Genomic DNA, 22,000 nt, shown 5'->3' with positions numbered 1-22,000 from the left:
TGTGCTGAACTCATTTGGCCAAGGTTTTCAGCTTGGGGCTAAAAATCTTGTGGAGCAAGCACTCTGGCCTCGAAAAACCACCGTGGAGTCATTAGTGTCCATATTGAACAGATCAAGCTCTGATTCAGATTTTATCACAAGCAATGCCTTTGATATATTTTTCATGTTCATTGCATTAAACATTAATATGTGAATGCCACAATAAAAGGTACAGTTTGTCATTAGATAAAAAAATAGGCACCAAACTTGAATGAGAAAGGAACCATTTTAAATCAGCAATCATATAACAAGGAAAATAAAACAACGTTATCATTACATTTAGGAGCTATGAACATGACCTAGAGGAAGAAGCTGAAAAGATCAGATGAAGGAAATAAAATTGTTGACACACTAAGTAAAGAAAATCATTTCTGCTTTTTTTTCTACCCATCTGAAACCTAAAATGTAATCAAAATAATTTCCCCGGTACATGATTCACACAAAAAGAACAGTCAACTGAACATTTAAGCAAATCTAAACTAGAAAGACAGCTTATTTATACAAGAAACATCAACATTTTAGAGTGAATACTATATTGTTGTTTTTGCTTTACAATTTGAAAAAATACATTAAAATTAAGATTCAAGACATAAGCATAGCACAAAATTTCTTCAGAAATTTCCCATATGATAGTATTAAAATTTACTAAATGAATAATTAACTTTTTAAAATGCTTTTAAGACTGTACAATTTCAAATAACCTTCCTCCCAAAGGAGGATGCATTAAAGTGACTGGGACTTGAGACTTTCTCTTTTTGGCAGAAAATATAATATAGTTAAATTAAATCTTTTAAATTCATATGTAAACATACCTTATTTAAATTAATATGCTGGCACTATTTTAATTGAAACATTCTGATTATATTAATGCAACAGGGGAAATTTGTCATTTCCTGTGTAATAGATTAAATATTTATTTTTCCACTATAATCTGGATCTTAAATTGCTGAAAAGGTGCATACACACACACACACACACACACACACACACATATATATATATATATGTGAAAATGTTTTGGGATTGGTAGAGAGCGTATTATCTTCTATCTTGCTAAAAAATAAAATGTTGATTGTTGTTTTCTAAAAATGCCATTAGCAGTATGGGCCAGTGAATCTCAACTGGGGAAAAATGGAAATATTTTCAAAGAGAAACATAACGGGTTGGAACTGGTGAAGGGAGAGAAAAGTGGAGTTGTTGAAAAGGAAGACTTTGTTCTTCAGAGACTTTCCCCTGAACAAAACAACAGAAGCAAGACCAGAGTTCTGGGCAAGTTAGGCAGTTTTTTAAATTTATTTAATAAATATAAATTTCCAAAGTACAGATTTTGGATTACAGTGGCTTTTTCCCTCCAAAACCTCCCTCCCACCTGTAACCTTACCATATCCCGCTCCCTCTCCCATCCCATTCACATCAAGATTCATTCTCAATTATCTTTATATACAGAAGATCAATTTGGTATATATTAAGTAAAGATTTCAATAGTTTGCACCTACACAGAAACTCAAAGTATAAAGTACTGTTTGAGTACTAGTTATAGCATTAATTCAGACAGCTTTTTGTTTGCCAATTTAAATTCCTTTGGGTAAATTCCAAGGAGTGCAAGGCTGGGTTGTATGGTACGGTTACAGTGAGGTTTCTGAGCAATCGCCAAACTGACTTCTATAGTGGATTAACCAGTTGGCATTTCCACCAGCAGAGGGTTAGTGTCCCTTTTTCCCCACATCTTCCCCAGCATCTGTTGTTGGTATGTGAGCCATTCTAACCAGGGTGAGGTGAAACCTCATTGTAGTTTTCATTTGCATTTCCCTGACTGCTAGTGATCCTGAACATTTTTTCATGTGTATGTTGGCCATTTGGATTTCCTCTTTTGAAAAATGTTTATTGAGGTCCTTGGACCAACTCTTAAGTGGGTTGTTTGTTTTGATGTTGTGGAGTTTCTTGATCACTTTATAATTTCTGGTTATTAATCCTTTATTCCTTGGATAGCTTGCAAATATTTATCCCATTCTGTCGGTTGCCTCTTCACTTTCCTGACTGTTTCTTTTGCAGTTCAGCAACTTCTCAATTTGATGTAACCCCAATTGGTAATTTTGGCTTTGACTGCCTGTGCTTCCAGGGTCTTTTCCAAGAAGTCTTTGAGGGTACCTATATCTTTCAAGGTTTCTCTGAGGTTGTCTAATAATTTGATGGTTTGGGGCCATAGATTTAGATCTTTAACCCATGTTGAGTGGATTTTTGTGTAAGGTGTAAGGTAGGGGTCTTGATCCATGCTTCAGCACGTGGAAATCCAGTTTTACCAGCACCATTTATTGAATAGACTGTCCTTACTCCAGGGATTGGTTTTAGATCCTTGATCAAATATAAGTTGGCTGTAGATGTTTGGATTGATTTCTGATGTTTCTATTCTGTTCCATTGGTCTATCCATCTGTTTCTGCACCAGTACCATGCTGTTTTGATAACAACTGCCCTGTAGTATGTCCTGAAATCTGGTATTGTGATGCCTCCGGCTTTGCTTTTGTTGTACAAGATTGCTTTAGCTATTCGAGGTCTCTTGTGTCTCCATATGAATTTCAGCATCATTCTTTCGAGATCTGAGAAATGTCTTTGGTATTTTGATTAGTATCGCATTGAATCTACAAATTGCTTTTGGGAGGATGGACATTTTAATGATATTGATTCTTCCAATCCATGAGCATGGAAGATTTTTCCATTTCCTGGTATCTTCTTCTATTTCTTTAAGATTTTGTAATTCTCATCATAGAGAACTTTAACGTCCTTGGTTAAGTTTATTCCAAGGTATTTGATTGCTTTTATGGCTATTGTGAATGGGATTGATCTTAGAAGTTCTTCCTCAACCGTGGCATTTCTGTGTGTGAAAGGCTGTTGAATTTTGTGCATTGATTTTATATCCTGCCAATTTTCCAAACTCTTCTATGAGTTCCAGTAGTCTCTTAGTAGAGTTCTTTGGATCCCCTAAATAAAGAATCATATCGTCTGCAAAGAGGGATAGTTTAACTTCTTCCTTCCCAATTTGTATTCCTTTAATTTCTTTTTCTTGCCTAATAGCTCTGGCTAAAACTTCCAGAACTATATTGAATAGTAGTGGTGAGAGTAGGCATCCCTGTCTGGTACCAGAACTCAGTGGAAATGCTTCCTAATTTTCCCCATTCAATAGGATGCTGGCCGTGGGTTTTTCATAAATTCCTTTGATTGTAGTGAGGAATGTTCCTTCTGTACCCAATTTGCTTAGAGTTTCCAACATGAAAGGGTGTTGTATTTTATCAAATGCTTTCTCTGCATCTATTGAGATAATCATATGGTTTTTCTTCTGCAGTCTGTTAATGTGGTGTATTACATTGATTGATTTGTGAACATTGAAAAATTCCTGCATACAGGGATAAATCCCACTTGGTCTTGGTGGATGATTCTTCTGATGTGTAGTTCCTGTCTATTGGCCAGAATTTTATTGAGGATTTTTGCATCTATGTTCATCAGGGATATTGGTCTGTAATTCTCTTTCAATGCTACATCTTTTTCAGGCTTAGGAATTAAGGTGATGCTGGCTTCATAAAAAGAATTTGGGAGGATTCCCTCTTTTACGATTGTTCTGAATAGTTTGAGAAGAATTGGAGTTAGTTCTTCTTTAAATGTCTGGTAAAATTCAGCAGTGAATCCATCTGGTCCTAGGCTTTTCTTTGTTGGGAGGGCCTTTATTACTGTTTCAATTTCTGTCTCAGTTATGGGTCTGTTTAGGTTTTCGATGTCTTCCTGGTTCAATTTAGGTAGGTTGCATGTGTCCAGGAATCTATCCATTTCTGATAGGTTTCCCTGTTTGCTGGCATACAAGTCCTTGTAGTAATTTCTGATGATTCTTTTTATTTCTGTAGTGCCTGTTGTTACGTTTCCTTTTTCATCTCTGATTTTATTGATTTGGGTCTTTTTTTAGTTAGGTGGGCCAATGGAGTGTCAATTTTGTTTATTTTTTCTATAAACCAGCTCCTCATTTGGCTGAGTTTTTGTAATTTTTTTTGATTCAATCCTATGATTTCTTCTCTGATTTTAATTATTTCTCTTCTCCTACTAGATTTGGGTCTGGTTTGCTGCAGTTTTTCTAGAGTCTTGAGATGAAATGAAAGCTCATCTATTTGGTGCCTTTCCAATTTCTTGATGTAGGCACCTATTGATATAAACTTTCCTCTTAACACTACTTTTGCTGTATCCCATAAGTTTTGGTATATTTTGCTGCTATCCTCATTTACTTCCAGAAAGATTTGATTTCTCTTGATTTCTTCTATGGCCCATTGTTCATTCAGGAGCATGTTGTTCAATCTCCACGTGTTTGCATATGCTCTAGGGATTCCTGAGTTGCTAATTTCCAACTTCATTCCTTTATGATCTGAGAAGTTGCATGGTATGATTCTAATTCTTTTGAATTTGCTGAGACTTGCTTTATGGCCTAGTATGTGGTCAATCCTAGAGAAGGTTCCATGTACTGCTGAGAAGAATGTAAATGCTTTATGTGTAGGATGAAAAGTTCTGTATATATCTGTTAGATCCATTTGGGCTATAGTGTCATTTAAATTTACTGTCTCCTTGTTGATCTTCTGTCCTATTGATCTGTCTATTTCTGAGAGTGGAGTATTGAAGTCCCCCAGTACTATTGTATTGGAGTCTAAGTCTCCCTTTAAGTCCCTTAACAAACCTTTTAACTAAACTGGTGCCCTGTAATTAGGTGCATATACTTTGATAATCATTTTATCTTCCTGTTGAATTGATCCCTTAATCATTATATAGTGCCCCTCTTTGTCTCTCCTAACAGTTTTTGTGGTAAAGTTTAAGTTGTCCGATATTAAGATGGCTACGTCCACTCTTTTTTCATCTCTGTTGACATGGTATATCTTTTTTGAGCCTTTCACTTTCATCTGTACGCATCTTTGTTGGAAAGATGTGTTTCTTGTAAGCAGCAAATAGATGGGTTTTGTTCCTTAACCCAGTCAGCCGATCTGTGTCTTTTAACTGGACAGTTCAGGCCATTAACGTTCAATGTTACTATTGATAAGTACTAACTTTGCCCTGCCATTTGCCAAAGATATTTTCAAATATATGTTTTGAACTTCCTGTGATCTTTTGCTGTGAGGTTTCCTTCCTTTACCTTCTTTCATATTGATGACCGTGTTTCTGTGTGTAACACATCTTTAAGCATCTTTTGCAGGGCTGGACAAGTGGCGACAAATTCTTTCAGTTTCTGTTTGCTATGAAAGGTCTTTATTTCACCTTCATTCACAAATGAGAGCTTTGCAGGATATACTATCCTGGGCTGGCAGTTTTTCTCTCTTAGTACCTGGGCTATGTCTCGCCATTCCCTCCTAGCCTGTAGTGTTTCTGATGAGAAGTCTGCTGTGAGTCTAATTGGAGATGCTCTGAGAGTAATCTGACATTTCTCTCTTGCACATTTTGGGATCTTTTCTGTATGTTTCACTGTGGTGAGTTTAATTACAACGTGTCATGCTGAGGATCTCTTTTGGTCATGTTTATTAGGGGTTCTATAAGCTTCCAGTACTTGCATGTCTCTGTCCTCCTCCAAGCTCGGGATATTTTCTGCTAGTATCTCACTCAAAAGGCCTTCCAATCCTTTCTCTGTTTGCATGCCTTCAGGAACTTATAGAACCTGAATGTTGGGTTTTTTAGTAGTATCCTGTAGGTTCTCAACAATATTTTTTTAGATTTCTAATTTCCTCTTCTTTTCTTTGGTTTGACTACATACTTTCCTGTGCTCTGACTTCTAAGTCTGATATTCTCTCTTCTATCTCACTAATTCTGTTTCTAAGGCTCTCAAATGTGTATGTCATTTGTTCCATTGAATTTTTCATTTCATTTTGATTTGTCTTCAATATCACAATTTCATGCTCTATTAGGTTCCTCATTTCATTTACATTCCTCCTTAAGATTTCATTTTCATGAGAGACATTTTCTATACTGTCCAGTAAGGATTTCTGTATTTCATGAATTTGTTTTTGAGAACTTCTAAATGTTCTTATCGTAAATTTTTTGAAATCCGTATCTTGCATATCTTCTTTCAGTCTGCATGTATCTTTGTTGGAAAGATGTGTTTCTTGTAAGCAGCAAATAGATGGGTTTTGTTCCTTAACCCAATCAGCCAATCTGTGTCTTTTAATTGGACAGTTAAACAATCTTGTATTGGAGTGTCATGTTCATTTGGGGCGTCACTATGTCTTCCTTGTTCTTGTTTCCTCAGTTTCTGTATTTGTTGCTTGGCATTCTGGAGATATTCTTTGGTTTCTTCTTTTTTTTTCCTCTCTGTTGTGGCTTTTCTTGTTATACTATGACTATAGATTAAGTGGACTGTCTGCTTTTGGTGAATCTCTAGCGGCTTGTGGTGGGTGTGGCCAGATAGCTCTGTTAAGTTCTTCAGGGTTAAGGGTATGCCAAAGGAGACACACCCAGGTTTGGTGTGGTAAATCTTTTTTTTTTTTTTTTTTGACAGGCAGAGTGGACAGTGAGAGAGAGAGACAGAGAGGAAGTTCTTCCTTTGCTGTTGGTTCACCCTCCAATGGCCGCCGCGGCCAGCGCGCTGCAGCCGGTGCACCGCGCTGATCTGATGGCAGGAGCCAGGTACTTCTCCTGGTTTCCCATGGGGTGCAGGGCCCAAGCCCTTGGGCCATCCTCCACTGCACTCCTGGGCCATAGCAGAGAGCTGGCCTGGAAGAGGGACAACTGGGACAGAATCCGGCACCCCAACCGGGACTAGAACCCGGTGTGCCGGCGCCGCAAGGTGGAGGATTAGCCTAGTGAGCCGCGGCGCTGGCCTGGTGTGGTAAATCTTCTCTCTTTTTTTTTTTTTTTTTTATTCAGAAGGGAAGTAATTCCCCACAGCTGAGCTATTTTCCTTTAAGGCAATCAGTGCCTGAGCACTAGCCCCTGTGGGTATAATATTCATCTGCTCTGTCCCAAGGACCACAGAAAGGATCTGTGCATTTCTCAGTGTAATCTCAGATTCCCTTGTAATGTCTCCCACTGGGTTGCCAAGGTTACTGAGTTAGTGGTGTCTCCCACCAAGTACTCACATCTTAGGCACTCCATGAGTTCTCCCACACACCCTCAGTATTTTTTTCACATTCCCAGTTCATAAGCTCCACACATTCACTAGGTCTTAACCTTCTGTTATTTCTCCACACCAGAGTTGGGTTTTTCTGCTTGGCTGAGGGCAGGCGTAACTCTAAGCTGGCACAGCTGTTACATATGTCCAAAATGGTGCCTACTCTTTGTCTTGCTTGCCTTTGTAAGGTGAGTGGAGAGAGAGAATAGTGTCCGTACTGGTCCCTTTTATTTTTTTTTCTTCCTCTAGTTAGCCTGGTGAACTTTCCCCCATGAGGCTTCAAGCCTCATTCCCTCTAGGCTCTTGCTGCCGCTTTTCCACCAGTGTCTCGGGCTACTGAAGTTTTGCCTCACCTCCTTTACCAGAGCTGGTGCGTAGACTTGGCAGCTGGGTTCCCGAGCTGTGGGCACCTGTGTCCTCCACATAGGTCCACCTTGTCCCACTAGTTCCGAAAGAGCTTCCTCTGCAGTTTTTTCCCTAACTCTTCCCTGAAACTATAGTTTACTATAGAAAACTATCTTTTCCTGGACTATCAGTGCGTTCCCTCCCTATTCCACCATCTTGGAGCCACCCAAGTTATGCATTTCTGAGATAGGTTCAGTTCTATTTGGATCTGCTGGGCATAGAGGGTGCACAGACAGGGTATAGTGAACTGGGAATAACTCCAGTATCTGGAGTTTAACATTAAGTGGGAAGTGACATCATCCACTGAGATCAAGATATAGAAAGAGCCTTTTGAGAGAATAATATTAAATTCGCTTCTCAATGAGATAAATTTAAGGTAATCATGATCCATTCAGATGTAGAAATAACGTTAATACATGATCAAAAAAATCTCGAGTCAGGGAGAACTCTATGAAAGAGCTTCTGGAACTTTAATACACATAGAGATCATTAAGTTAAAATGCAGATGATGATCCAAGAGGTCTGTGTTGAGACAAGAGTTTCTGCATTTCTTACCAGCTCTCAATTAATGCCAATGTTCTATTCCAGGGATGATAACTTGTTTAGCAAGACTCTAATAAACATGAAGATTAATCTATTCAAATGGGTTTCCTCACATTTGAGGAAATGAATACAAGCCAGGTGGTCCTTATACTGAAAAATAAAATTATATCACACAATACAACTTCATATTGTTTCATTTGCTTTACCTTTCAGATGGTGACTCAATAGGGATGAGTACTTGTAATCGATCACAAATGACAGAATTCCACCTAAAATCACTGCATTCATTACAAATTAAGATATAATTTGGTTAACTCTTATAACTACAAAAACTGCTGTGCCAAATCAGAGGCCATGATGATAATCATGTGCAGAGAATTTCCCAGGAAACTTGTTTTCCAGTCCTAGTTTTGCTGTCAGCTTTCTGTCTGATGGTTGGGCCTCCAATTTTCCATCAACTAATTGAAGAATCTGATTCAGAATGTTTTTAAAAATATTTATCTCATTTATTTGAAAGGCAGAGAGTTAGAGAGGTCTTCCATCAATTGATTCACTCCCTAAATGCCCATAATAGTTATGGCTGGGTCAGGATGAATACAGGCACCAGGAATTCAATCCAGGTCCCCCATGTGGATGGCAGGCATTTGAGCTATCATCTGCTCCCTCCCAGGGTCTGCATTAGCAGGAAGTTGGAATTAGGAGTAGAGCTGGGACATGAACCTAGACAATTTGATATGAGATGTGGGTGTCCCAAAGGATATTTTATAACTGTACCAAATGCCTGCCCCACGCTCCAGAGGATTTTCATTTCTCATTTCCCCCACTGAACTTCGTATCCCTATTAAATCATTAATCTGAGTTGGCACTTATCAGCTTTTTGGATGAATACCTCTATTCTTGCTAGGGGTCTCCTTTGAGAAAAGGTAGGGTACACATTTGGCTTCTTTTTATGTTTAATCCCAACTCCACCCAGCTCTTTGCTCACAATAGATGTGCACTGAGTGTGTCTGACAAACATCTAACTGTGACATTCTGTGTTAATATTACTGTAGATGCTGGTATCTTTTGATTACAAAAACTAGCAACAAAAACTCAGTTACCAGAATCAGTTACTTCACTGAACAGCGATCTGTTCAATGTGCACTTTCTGCTCACAAAGGGCAGGTTCTGAGACCCAAGATTAAGGGATGAACTCAAGCTTTGAAAATTATGACCAACAATTCTAATTCCTCCAAAATTCATCTGAGTCTCTGGTTTTTAATCTCTACAAGATTCAGATTCTGGTATGTGGAGCTAACAGCAAACAAATGTATAGATATTCTGCTCTGAACTCTGGGCCTCATGCATCAACAGAGAAGTAAGTGTGCACTTGGTCTCAGATGGCCACGAAAGCAATCATAATCACTTGCATCATAATCACTTCCCTACATCAAATCTTCACTCCTGCACATCACACCAGGATATTCCCATTAGCTGGAATAACCCTAGATGGTCTCTGACAATGAAAGAGACTTCACATGAAGATATATTACATATATATTCTTTTTTTAACCCAAATAAATATTTTAGCTAAAATGTCATTTCTGTAAATTCTTGAAATTGTCATATCCCCAAAATACATAATATATCCCTTTCTATTTTCACCCTTATGTTGTACTCAACTTATAAATTTCTTTGTCTTCACACTGTCTAAATCTATCACTTGTGTGCATCACAAGTCTGTCACAATCTTCTGATAACTTAAGTTGTCCTAATGGCCTTCCTGAACACCCTTCTGTAGTACAATCTGTCCCTTTTGGCACTCACAAGCATAATCAGCTTCTTTGGGTACATTCTGTTCATAATCCTTCCTGGCACTGTCATCATGCTCCAGTGATGGAGCTCATTGCCCTGGTGTTTCATGGCTGCCACTGGGGGAGAGGAGCTGAGTACAGTATGAGCTACAGCAGGCTGCTCATCCAGACTCTAGTCTGATGATCATCACATCCTTATTACAGCCCGAATGACTTGTGAAAGTGCCATCTGAATACATTGGCATGATTATACACTTCCAATCTGAGAGTCTAGTGCAAAGTAGCAAAGAGCCCTGGAGTGAGGAACAGCCAAATGGCTTTGCTCCTCGTAATATGATGACAAATCTATACAGAAGGCATCAGGCCATTACTAATGCTGCTCTTGGATGGAGTATGTTTGAAAACAATACCAACAATAACTTCTCTTCTAAAATCCATCATGAACAGCATTACAGAATATTCAGCCAAGTGCAGGTGCTTGTCTAACACCACAGGACTTACAATAAAATCAGACAATGTACCATTCCCAAGAAACCCATCACAACAACAAAAATGCATTCACAACACATCCTAAGAAGAAAACCAGATTTTATAAACCCACTCTTAGTTACCATGATGCTAACTGATCCAAATGATGTTTTATCTCTCACTTTGTTTTCTCCATTGAACTTTGTATTTGTTTTATATCATTCATCTGAGTTGGCTTATTATTCAATCATTAGTGCAATTTTTACTATCATTTAATAGCATGTCAGCTTCGAAAAGGTGGGAACCATAAGTGACTTTTGGTGTTCACATTCCAATCCTTACACACCCTTTGCTGACAATAGGTACTCACTAAATGTGTGCTTTACTAAACTCTAACTCTACCCTTCTATGAAATCCTAAACTGGTGTACAGGTCTATTAACTCCAACATCTTCCCTGTATTTATCCATAGATAAACATCCACCAGTAGATCCAGAAGGTTTTTAGCATACTGGAGCTTTCTGTATAAAGCTTCAGATAAATAAATCACATCCCAGCCCTCTTTTAGTGAAGGAAAAGAAAACACCAGAAGCCAAAGGAACTTTTCAAACAACAGGGGTTTACTAAGTCAGACCCAAGACAGAACCCAGTTTTCATCTTTTCCAACTTAATACTTCCCACTTTCATTCTATTGTTGTCCCTTTTAGCTAGTTATAATTATTACTTCATCATGCCACAGTGAATTCAATTTCTTGGGCTCTTTATCTTAGAAGTATGTATAAAGGAAGGTGGTATTTCTTTACTACTAATGCATTATCAGCATCCAAGTCAATAGCCTTATGAGACATAAATTATAGACAACTCCACACCAAATTATCAAGCATATTAAGGCTTTGGAAAAAGGAATATAAATCTTTCCCCAATAGGCAAAGGTTCCTTTTAAGGAACTTCAGTTGAGCCATTTGTTTGGCAATACTCAAGCTATATTCCTTTCAGTGCTGTGAATGGGGAGGCGATGTGTGAGCTTATGACTAGTTCAACTGACAGAAATCACTGTCAGAGAAATAGTGTGCCAATATGAATATCAGTGGCAAGCACTTTGAAAAATACTTTCCTTTGCTCTCATATAGTTTTATCAATGGAGAGAAGTAAAAGGAGAAAAGACTTAAAAAAGAAGGATGTCTTATTTAGAAGAGTACTGGACACAAGGACTAGGAAACCCTTCATTTAAAATATGAATTACAGGATAATGATATAATGATTACTTTATGACATTGAATCTCAGTGCTGCCTGAAGAGTGGAAACCACAGGGGAATTTACAACGGTATTAATACCTAGGCTCGCACATTACAACTTAACTCAGAATTTCTTGTGATATGGATTAGCACCTCCATGTTTGACAAGCTCCTCAACAGATTCTAACATGCAACCAGGGATGAGATGGCTGCATTATTATACCTTTGTGATTCTTCTGCCTTATACCCTACCCCAAATAGTTTCTTTTGGTCAGTATTTCCTTCTTTGATTCCTTTTCAGCATCTAACATTTCTGAGATCCAGGAGAGTTACCTCTCTCAATAGTGGAGGGTCACTCACACATCAAAGAGAACAAGAGAGTGCTTTATGAAGGAAATAAGGGGAAAAATCTCCGGAAAATATGAGAATCTCATTGGAAAGGGAAAGGCAGAGAAAGCTTGTGTGGGCTGAAAAGTGGATCCAGATATTTCTCAGGTGCAAACCCTTTGATGGTCACAGACTCTTTCCAAGGCTTCTCTCCTTCCTTGGTATTTGAAAGTAACATCCAATTCTATCTCATTTTACTCTAGATAGCAGTGCCAAAGCAGTATTAAATAAGGTCCCTTGTTTTCCTTGATGCCCCTTTTCAGAAAAAGTCTGATTTATTGCTCTCGGCCAAAGACCGCTGCAGAACTTGTGGTAACCTCAAATTCCAGGTGAGTTACAGCCTGGGACTGTGCAACTAAGCATCCATAGAATAAACGATAACATTTTAGGGGCAAGTCTCAAAATTAGTTGTTACATATTTTCATATCTAAAATAGTTTAGTTCTAATTTTTATAGCCATTTCAAAGAAAGAACCTTAAATTATTTACCTGAGCAAAGCAAGAGACAACTTATTTTTTTTCAGTAGAGTATTGATCTTGAGTAAATATTAGATGGAATTTATTTGAAAAACATTTGACATGGCTCCAGGCAGATTAAGTGAGGGGAAAACACATGTATTAAGAACTGCGTCAGCAAGATTCTAGATGAAGGACTTTGAGTGAAGGAGATGTCACTGGTTGTAAGTGTGAGTGTGGGGAGAATGACTGTATTCAGATAGCCAAACTGTTATCACAACTATGGTTATCAAGTCCTACTTATCTGGAAGCATAAGGGAAATGATCTGCTATGAAAAGGAACTACTGCCTCACAAGAGAAATTAAAACCGAACAGTCCAACTATAGAAAGTATAATAAGGCAATTTTGTCTGTTTACATTCGGGCTTAAAGGCGAACTGTCTTTGCCTTGACACTAACCTGCGTAGGCGGAGCCCAAAGGTGGAGCGGAACGACAGGACACTTCTTGCGCAGGGGCGGGCATCGAGGGAGGGCAGCTCAAAGACCTGATGCCAGTCTACTCAAGTTACAAGAAAAAAAAATTGAATAGCGCCTGCGGGGAAAAAGGGCAGGTAAGGGATCAACAGGAGCCGCACAACCCATAATCAGAGCTGCAGCGGGCAGAGAGCAGCCATCCTGTCTGTTTATGTTCGGGCTGTGTAGAGCAGCCTGCTTACACTGGATATTGGTACAGACTCACAGCATCCTATAGCAGAGGGAAATCAACCTGAAAAACCACCCAGATGGAATGCCAAAAAAAAAAAAAAAAAAAAAAAAACCCACAATAAGAATATAGAAGAACATATAAACTTGCCAATGGAGCAGGCTAAACCAACCATAACAGAGGCAGAAGAAGAAGTTGAAACCATGCCAGAAAAAGAATTCAGAAAATTAATAATCAGAATACTTAGAAATAATGAGAAACAGTGTCAAGAGCTGAATGAAAAACAAGCCCAAGGACTAGAGATCCTAAAGAGAAGCCAGAATGAAATACTAGAACTGGAAAACTCAATTGACCATATAAAAAACACCGTGGAATCCCTCGGAAATCAAACAGATGAAATAGAAGACTGAATATCAGAATTCAAAGGCAAACTTCCAGAAATAATACAGTCAGTTCAAATGCAGGAAGAAGAAATTTAAAAATTAAAAAATATGGTTGGAGACCTACAAGATTCAATCAAACGGTGTAATGTTTGGATAATAGGAGTCCCTGAGGGGGTGGAAAGAGAGAATGGATTGGAAGGTGTCTTCAACGAAATAATATCAGAAAACTTTAAACAAAGGCAGCTGGATAACAACACACAAATACAACAGATAGCCAGGACTCCGAACAGAGTAGAGCAGAAGAGAAATTCACCACGACACATTGTGGCAACACTCAGTTCAGTGACACACAAAGAACAAATCCTAAAATGTGCCAGAGAAAAGCAACAAATCACATTCAGGGGTAAGTCAATCAGACTCACCCCAGATTTCTCATTGCAAACACTACAGGCAAGGAGACAATGGCATGATATATTTCAAGTTCTAAAAGACAAACAATGCCAACCTAGAATACTATACCCTGCAAAGCTATCATCTATGAATGAAGGGGAAATAAAGATCTTCCATGACAGACAGAAACTGAAAGAATTTGTATCCATGCGTCCAACCCTACAACACTTGCTCAAAGACGTGCTGCACACAGAAATACAAAAACAAGAACTTCACTGCAAAAAAAAGTGAATGTAGAGTAACGCACAAACAAAGTTCAAAATACATAAACAGCTCGTTTCAGGAAACATGAATGGGAAAAGACAGTACTTAACAGTAATCACACTGAATGCGAATGGTCTTAATTCCACGACAAAGAGACATAGACTAGCTGATTGGATCAAGAAAGAGAATCCATCTATATGCTGCCTTCAGGAGACACACCTTATCAGCAAAGATGCACGCAGACTGAAAGTGAAAGGATGGAAAAAGATACTCCAAGCTAATGGAAATCAAAAAAGAGCTGGTGTGGCCATCCTAATATCAGACAAAATAGACTTTAACATAAAAACTATTAAAAGAGACAGAGAAGGGCACTATATAATGATTAAAGGATCTATCCAACAGGAAGACATTACTATTATAAATGTATATGCACCTAATTACAGGGCGCCTGGCTACCTGAAAGAATTACTAAAGGATTTAAAGGGAGATATAGACTCAAATACAATAGTAACAGGGGACTTCAACACCCCACTCTCACCAATGGACAGATCAACCAGACAGAAATTCAACAAGGAAACAACTGAGCTAATTGACGCCATAGACCAAATAGACCTAATAGATATTGCTGCTCCTCCGCACGCGGAGGAGCCGCACCGGACCGGACGCTTGTTGTTCCCTTTTTTTTACAAGTCCTTTCTATAGTAAAGTAAGAATAAGTAAACAGCAAACTCCCAAAGTGTGGGGAGCAGCCCGGACTGGACTGAGTTACTGGAATTAAGACTTATTCTATGCATCTGCTCTCCCACAATATGGCGCTGGGAGAGAAGTAAACAGCTTCCGCACAGCTGCCTCCAGTTCAACCAATTAACTGTAGGACTTGCTCCTGATTGGAGAGCAGCGTACTCGGCGTGTGGGCAGCCGAGTTGGGATTGGCGGAGGAGGACTATAAAGGAGGAGAGAGACGGCATGCACCAGGAACATCTAAGGGGAACATCTAGCTGAAGGAACACCTGTGCAGCCCCCCAGAAAGCCGGCCGGCGGTGTGCCGCTCCCCTGCGGAAGTGGGGAATGTGTCCAGGGGGAACTGCCCTTCCACGGAGGTGGAAGGGATAGTAGCCAACCCGAGAAGAACCAGCAGCAAACCCGGGGAGGGCCGAGCAGACGAAAGAACAGCGCAGGGTCCTGTGTCGTTCCTCCACGAAGAGGGGGAGCGACATAATGGTGCCGTGACTCGGATATGAAGCCCAGGCAGGGTTTAGTGTCGTTCCTCCATGAAGAGGGGGAGCGACACAAAGCAAGAATGAGTAGAGAGAAATGAGAAAGAACGAAGTAACGAACTTCCCCGCAAACTCTCCAACGCACTCTCCAACCAACCCACACCACCGTGCCGTCTCTCTCCTCCTATATAGTCCTCCTCCACCAATCCCAACTCGGCTGCCCACACGCCAAGTACGCTGCTCTCCTCCAATCAGGAGCAGGATCAGCTCCTGGAGGTCATCACTCAAGTTGGCAAGAGCCAGCTGCGTAGAAGCTGTTTTCTTCTCTCCCAGCGCCATATTGTGGGAGAGCAGATGCATAGAATAAGTCTTAATTCCAGTAACTTAGTCCAGTCCGGGTTGCTCCCCACAGATATCTTCAGAACCTTCCACCCCACAGACACAGAGTTCACGTATTTCTCCCCAGTACATGGAACATTCTCTAGGATTGACCATATGCTAGGCCATAAAGGGAGCCTCAACAAATTCAAGAAAATTGAAACTATACCATGCAGCTTCTCAGACCATAGCGCAGTGAAACTCGAAATCAACAACCCAAGAATCTCTACACCATATGCAAATATATGGAGAATGGACAACATGATCTTAAATGAACAGTGGGTCATCGAAGAAATTAAAAGAGAAATCAAAAGATTTCTAGAAACAAATGAAAATGATAGCACAACCTATCAAAACCTGTGGGACACAGCAAAAGCAGTGCTAAGAGGAAAGTTTATAGCAATTAGTGCCTACATCAAGAAGCCGGAAAGGAACCAAACAAATGAACTCTCCATGCACCTCAAGGATTTAGAAAAACAGCAACAAATCAAGCCCAAATCCAGAAGGAGGAAAGAAATACTAAAGATCAGAGAAGAAATAAACAGAATTGAAACCAAAAAAAAAAAAATACAAAAGATCAACAAAACCAGGAGCCGCTTCTTTGAAAAAGTAAACAAAATCAACACACCATTGGCCCAACTAACCAAAAAAAGGAGAGAGAAGACCCAAATCTGTAAAATCAAAGATAGTAATGGAAATGTAACAACAGACACAACAGAAATAAAAAGAATCATCAGAAACTACTACAAAGAGATGTATGCTAACAAATTGGGGAACCTGGAAGAAATAGATAGATTCCTGGACAAATAAAACCTTCCTAAACTGAGCCGTGAAGATATAGAAAATCTAAACAGACCCATAACCATTGGAGAAATTGAATCAGTAATAAACACACTAGCGAAAAAGAAGAGCCCAGGACTGGATGGCGTCACTGCCGAATTTTACCAGACATTTAGAGAACAACTAACCCCAGTTCTTCTCAAATTATTCCAAACGATTGAAAGAGAGGGAATCCTTCCAAATTCTTTCTACAAAACCAATATCACCTTAATTCCAAAGCCCGGAAAAGACACAACAGAGAAAGAAAACTACAGACCTATCTCCCTGATGAACATAGATGCAAAAATACTCAACAAAATTCTGGCAAACCGAATCCAACTACACATCAGAAAGATCATTCACCCGGACCAAGTGGGATTTATCCCTGATATGCAGGGATGGTTCAATATTTGAAAGTCAATCAATGTAATACATCACATTAATAAATTGAGAAACAAAAATCATATGGTTATCTCAATAGATGCAGAGAAAGCATTTGATAAAATACAACACCCTTTCATGATGAGAACCCTAAGCAAATTGGGGTTAGAAAGAACATTCCCCAACACAATTAAGGCAGTCTATGATAAACCAAAGGCCAGCATCATTTCCCCATTCAATATGGGGAAAAATTGGAGGCATTTCCATTGAAAACTGACACCAGACAGGGATGCCCACTCTCACCATTGCTATTCAATATAGTCCTAGAAGTATTAGCCAGAGCCATCAGGCAAGAAAAAGAAATTAAAGGGATACAAATGGGAAAGGAGGAAGTTAAACTATCCTTGTTTGCAGATGACATGATACTATATATAGGGGACCTGATAAACTCCTATAAGAGACTACTGGAACTCATAGAAGAGTTTGGTAAAGTAGCAGGATACAAAGTCAACACTCAGAAATCAACAGCCTTTGTATACACAGACAATGCCAGGGCCGAGGAAGAACTACTAAGATTAATCCCATTCACGATAGCCACAAAAACAATAAAGTACCTTGGAATAAATTTAACCAAGGAGGTCAAAGACTTCTATGATGAAAATTACAAAACACTAAAGAAAGAAATAGAAGATGACACAAAAAAATGGAAAAACCTGCCATGCTCATGGATTGGAAGAATCAATATCATCAAAATGTCCATTCTCCCAAAAGCAATTTACAAGTTCAATGCAATACCAATCAAAATTCCAAAGTCATTCTTCAAAGACCTAGAAAAAACAATGCTGAAATTCATATGGAGAAACAGGAGACCCAGAATAGCTAAAGCAATCCTTTACAATAAAAACAAGGCCGGAGGCATCACAATTCCAGACTTCAAGGCATACTACAGGGCAGTTATAATCAAAACAGCCTGGTACTGGTACAAAAACAGATGGATAGACCAATGGAACAGAATAGAAACACCAGAGATCAATCCAAACATCTATAACCAACTCATATTTGACAAAGGACCTAAAACCAACCCCTGGAACAAAGACAGCCTCTTCAACAAATGGTGCTGGGAAAACTGGATGTCCACATGTCACAGTATGAAGCAAGACCCCTACCTTACACCTTATACAAAAATCCACTCAACATGGATCAAAGAACTAGAGACGCACCAGGACACCATGAAACTAATTGAGAGCATAGGGGAAACCCTTCAAGATATCGGAAAAGGCGAAGAATTCCTGGAGAAGACCCCACAGGCACGGGTAACAAAGATAAAATAAACAAATGGGATTACCTAAAATTGAAGAGTTTCTTAACAGCAAAGGAAACAGTCAGGAAAGCGAAGAGGCAACCAACAGAATGGGAGACGTTATTCGTGAAAGACACACTAAGATAAAGGATTAACAACTAGAATCTACACAATGATCAAAAAACACCACAGAATCAAAACAAACAACCCAATAAAAAAATGGGCCAAGGACCTTAACAGACATTTTTCAAAAGAGGAAATCCAAATGGTTAACAGACACATGAAAAAATGCTCAGGATCCCTAGCCATCAGGGAAATGCAGATCAAAACCACAATGAGATACCACCTCACTCCGATTAGATTGGCTTACATACAGAAATCAACCAACAACAGATGCTGGCGAGGATGTGGAGAAAAAGGGACACTAATCCACTGTTGGTGGGAATGCAAACTGGTAAAGCCACTATGGAGGACAGTCTGTAGAATCCTCAGAAACCTGAATATAGCACTACCACAGAACCACAGAACCACAGCTATCCCACTCCTTGGAATATACCCAAATGGAATTAAAGGGGAGAAAAAAGCCATTTGCACATCAATATTTGTTGCAGCTCAATTCACAATAGCTAAGACATGGAATCAACCTAAATGTCCATCAATGGATGACTGGATAAAGAAACTATGGGATATGTACTCTATGGAACACTATACAGCAGTAAAAAACAATGAAATCCTGGCATTTACAACAAAATAGAGGAAGCTGGAAAACATCATGCTGAGTGAAATAAGCCAGTCCAAAAGGGACAAATATCACATGTTCTCCCTGATCGATGGCAACTAAGCACCTAAAATGATACCCATTGAAGTGAAATGGACACTATGAGAGACAATGACATGAGCAGCCCTTGTCTAGACTGTTGAGGAACAACTTACTATTTTGTTCCTTTAGTATTTTTGTTGTTGTTGTTGTTGTTGCTCAGTTTGCTCTACACAAGACCACTGGTTGAACTCTGCAATCAATGTACAACCATTCTTAAGTGTTTAAAAATTAACAGAAAATTGATCTCTGTGAAACATAGGAGTGGGATTAAGAGAGGGAGGAGATATATAGGACGGCACATACTCACTCAGACCTACCTCCAATGATGGAACTAGAAATGTGCCAGGGGATTTCAACTCAACCTTACCAAGGAGGCAGGTACCAATGCCAGCGCACTTGGTAAAGTGACAAATATACAACTGATATAATATACAATTATATACAAATATATACAATATATTTTATACAAATATATTATATACAAATATATACAATATATACAAAAATATACAAATTATATACAAATACACAACTGATCAAAAAGATAGGGTAAGTGTCAAAGAGATTACACAAATAAGACCAGTGTAAGCAAATAATGAAGGATAGAATCAAAAGGGAGAGAATGATCCTGCAGGGGAAGCAGGACACACAACAGACTCATAGAATGGCAAATGCCCAAAACAGCACTCCTGCCTCAGAATCAACCCTTGGGACATTCGGAACTGGCTAAAAGGTCCATGAGAGTCTCACAGGCATGGAAAGCCATGACACGGTGGCAAAAAACAATCTAAATGAAAGATCCTGGTGAACAAGACCCCAGCAGAAGGATCAGGCCATCAAGGAGAGAGGCGCTTTTCTCTGAAGGGAGGAAGGAACCTCCACTGTGATATGGCCTTGACTAAACAAATTCAGAGTTGGTGAACTTAAGGGGCTTCCATAGCCTAGACAGCTCATAGCAAGAGTCTCGGGTGATTGCTGACATCATAAATAAGAGTACCAATTGTTAAATCAACAATGGGAGTCACTGGTTTCATGCTCCCCACGTAGGATCTCTGTCCCTAACGTGTTCTACTATGAAACTCAAAATAACACTACTAGTCAAACAACACCCTATACCTTGTGTGGTTGTGTGAGTGCAACCTGTTGAAATCCCTGCTTAGCATATACTAAGTTGATCTTCAGTATATGAAGGTAATTGAAAATGAAACGTGATGAAGGGTGGGATGGGAGAGGGAGTGCGAGAGGGGAGGGCCAAGGGAGGGAGGGAGGTTGTGGGGGGAGCCACAACAATACAAAAGTTGCATTGCATATTCTACTTAAAACTATTGGTTGAACTAGTAATTAATACACAATTACTCTTGGGTGTTTAATTAATGCTATAACTAGTACTCAAATAGTATTTTACACTTTGTGTTTCTGTGTGGGAGCAAAATGTGGAAATCTTTACTTAATATACGCTAAATTGATCTTCTGTATATAAAGATAATTGAAAATTAATCTTGATGTGAAGAGAAGGGAGAGGGAGTGGGAGAGGGAGTGGGAGAGGGGAGTGGTGTGGGTGGGAGGGAAGTTACGGGGGGGAGGAAACTATTGTAATCCATAAGCTGTACTTTGGAAATTTATGCTCATTAAATAAAAAAATAAAATAAAAAAAATTAGTCTCCTCATGTTAGAAAACTTGAGAGCATTAGAAAATTACTAAATTGATGCTATGGAAACCATTACTATGGAGGATTTCCTTTATGATAAAAAAAGTATAATAAGCAATTTAAGCACTCTCCTTAATAAAGTAAATCCTGAAATATTTACCATCCAATTATCTGCCTGCACTTAACATAATTTGTCATGAGTTTATAGTGATTTTTTTTTCATTTTTTGACACGCAGAGAGGACAGTGAGAGAAAGAGACAGACAGAAATGTCTTCCTTTTGCCATTGGTTCACCCTCCAGTGGATGCCGCGGCCGGCGCACCACGCTGATCCTAAGCCAGGAGCCAGGTGCTTCTCCTGGTCTCCCATGCGGGTGCAGGGCCCAAGCACTTGGGCCATCCTCCACTGCACTCCTGGGCCACAGCAGAGAGCTGGCCTGGAAGAGGGGCAACCGGGACAGAATCCAGCACCCCAACTGGGACTAGAACCCAGTGTGCCGGCACCGCAAGGCAGAGGATTAGCCTAGTGAGCCGCGGTGCCGGCATATAGTGATTATCTTTTTTAAGGCATTATAAAATATAAATAGATAAACACAATTTTACTCTGATTAGACTAGCTCATTTGTTATTATGCTTGAAAAAATCAAAATTCACTTTGAAAAGGAAAAAGCAAACTGTTGAAACAATATTTAATTCAGGGGAAAATAGTCTATTTAATTCAAAAACATATATAGAAAATTCAGCATCAACCTTGGTATAGAGTTAAAAAAAAAACATGTCATTTTCTCAAGAAAGATTCCCAACATCCTCTACACCAGGCCTAGTTCCTCTAACTCTCCCTCCTTCTGGCACCATGCTCTTTTCTTTTATATAACTTTGCTGTAAGTAATTTGAATTGTAATGAATCAATATCTATCTTCCTCAAGAATATTTCCTTTTGGGGCCAGCACTCTGGCTAAGTGGGTAAAGCTGCCACCTGCAGTGCCGGCATCCCATATGGTTGCCAGTTCAAGTCCCGGCTGTTCTACTTCTGGTCCAGCTCTCTGCTATGGCCTGGGAAAAGAGTAGAAGATGGCCCAAAGCCTTGGGACCCTGCACCCACGTGGGAGACCCGGAAGAAGCTCCTGGTTCCTGGCTTTGGATCTGCGCAGCTCCGGCCATTGCGGCCAACTGGGGAGTGAACCATCGGATGGAAGACCTCACTCTCTCTGCCTCTCTCTGTGTAACTCTGACTTCCAAATAAATAAATAA

General features: G+C 39.4%; 1 long non-coding RNA gene across 1 annotated transcript in view; it reads right to left on the bottom strand.

Moving 5' to 3' along the window:
- LOC138849607 (uncharacterized) overlaps positions 1–22,000 on the bottom strand; it is a 337,768-nt gene that overhangs the window by 171,142 nt on the left and 144,626 nt on the right. The window lies entirely within an intron of this gene.

Source organism: Oryctolagus cuniculus, chromosome 5, assembly GCF_964237555.1.
Source record: "Oryctolagus cuniculus chromosome 5, mOryCun1.1, whole genome shotgun sequence".
Taxonomy (NCBI): Eukaryota; Metazoa; Chordata; class Mammalia; order Lagomorpha; family Leporidae; genus Oryctolagus; species Oryctolagus cuniculus.
The sequence above is the reverse complement of the archived record's forward strand: the minus strand, read 5'-3'. Positions and strand labels throughout refer to the sequence as shown.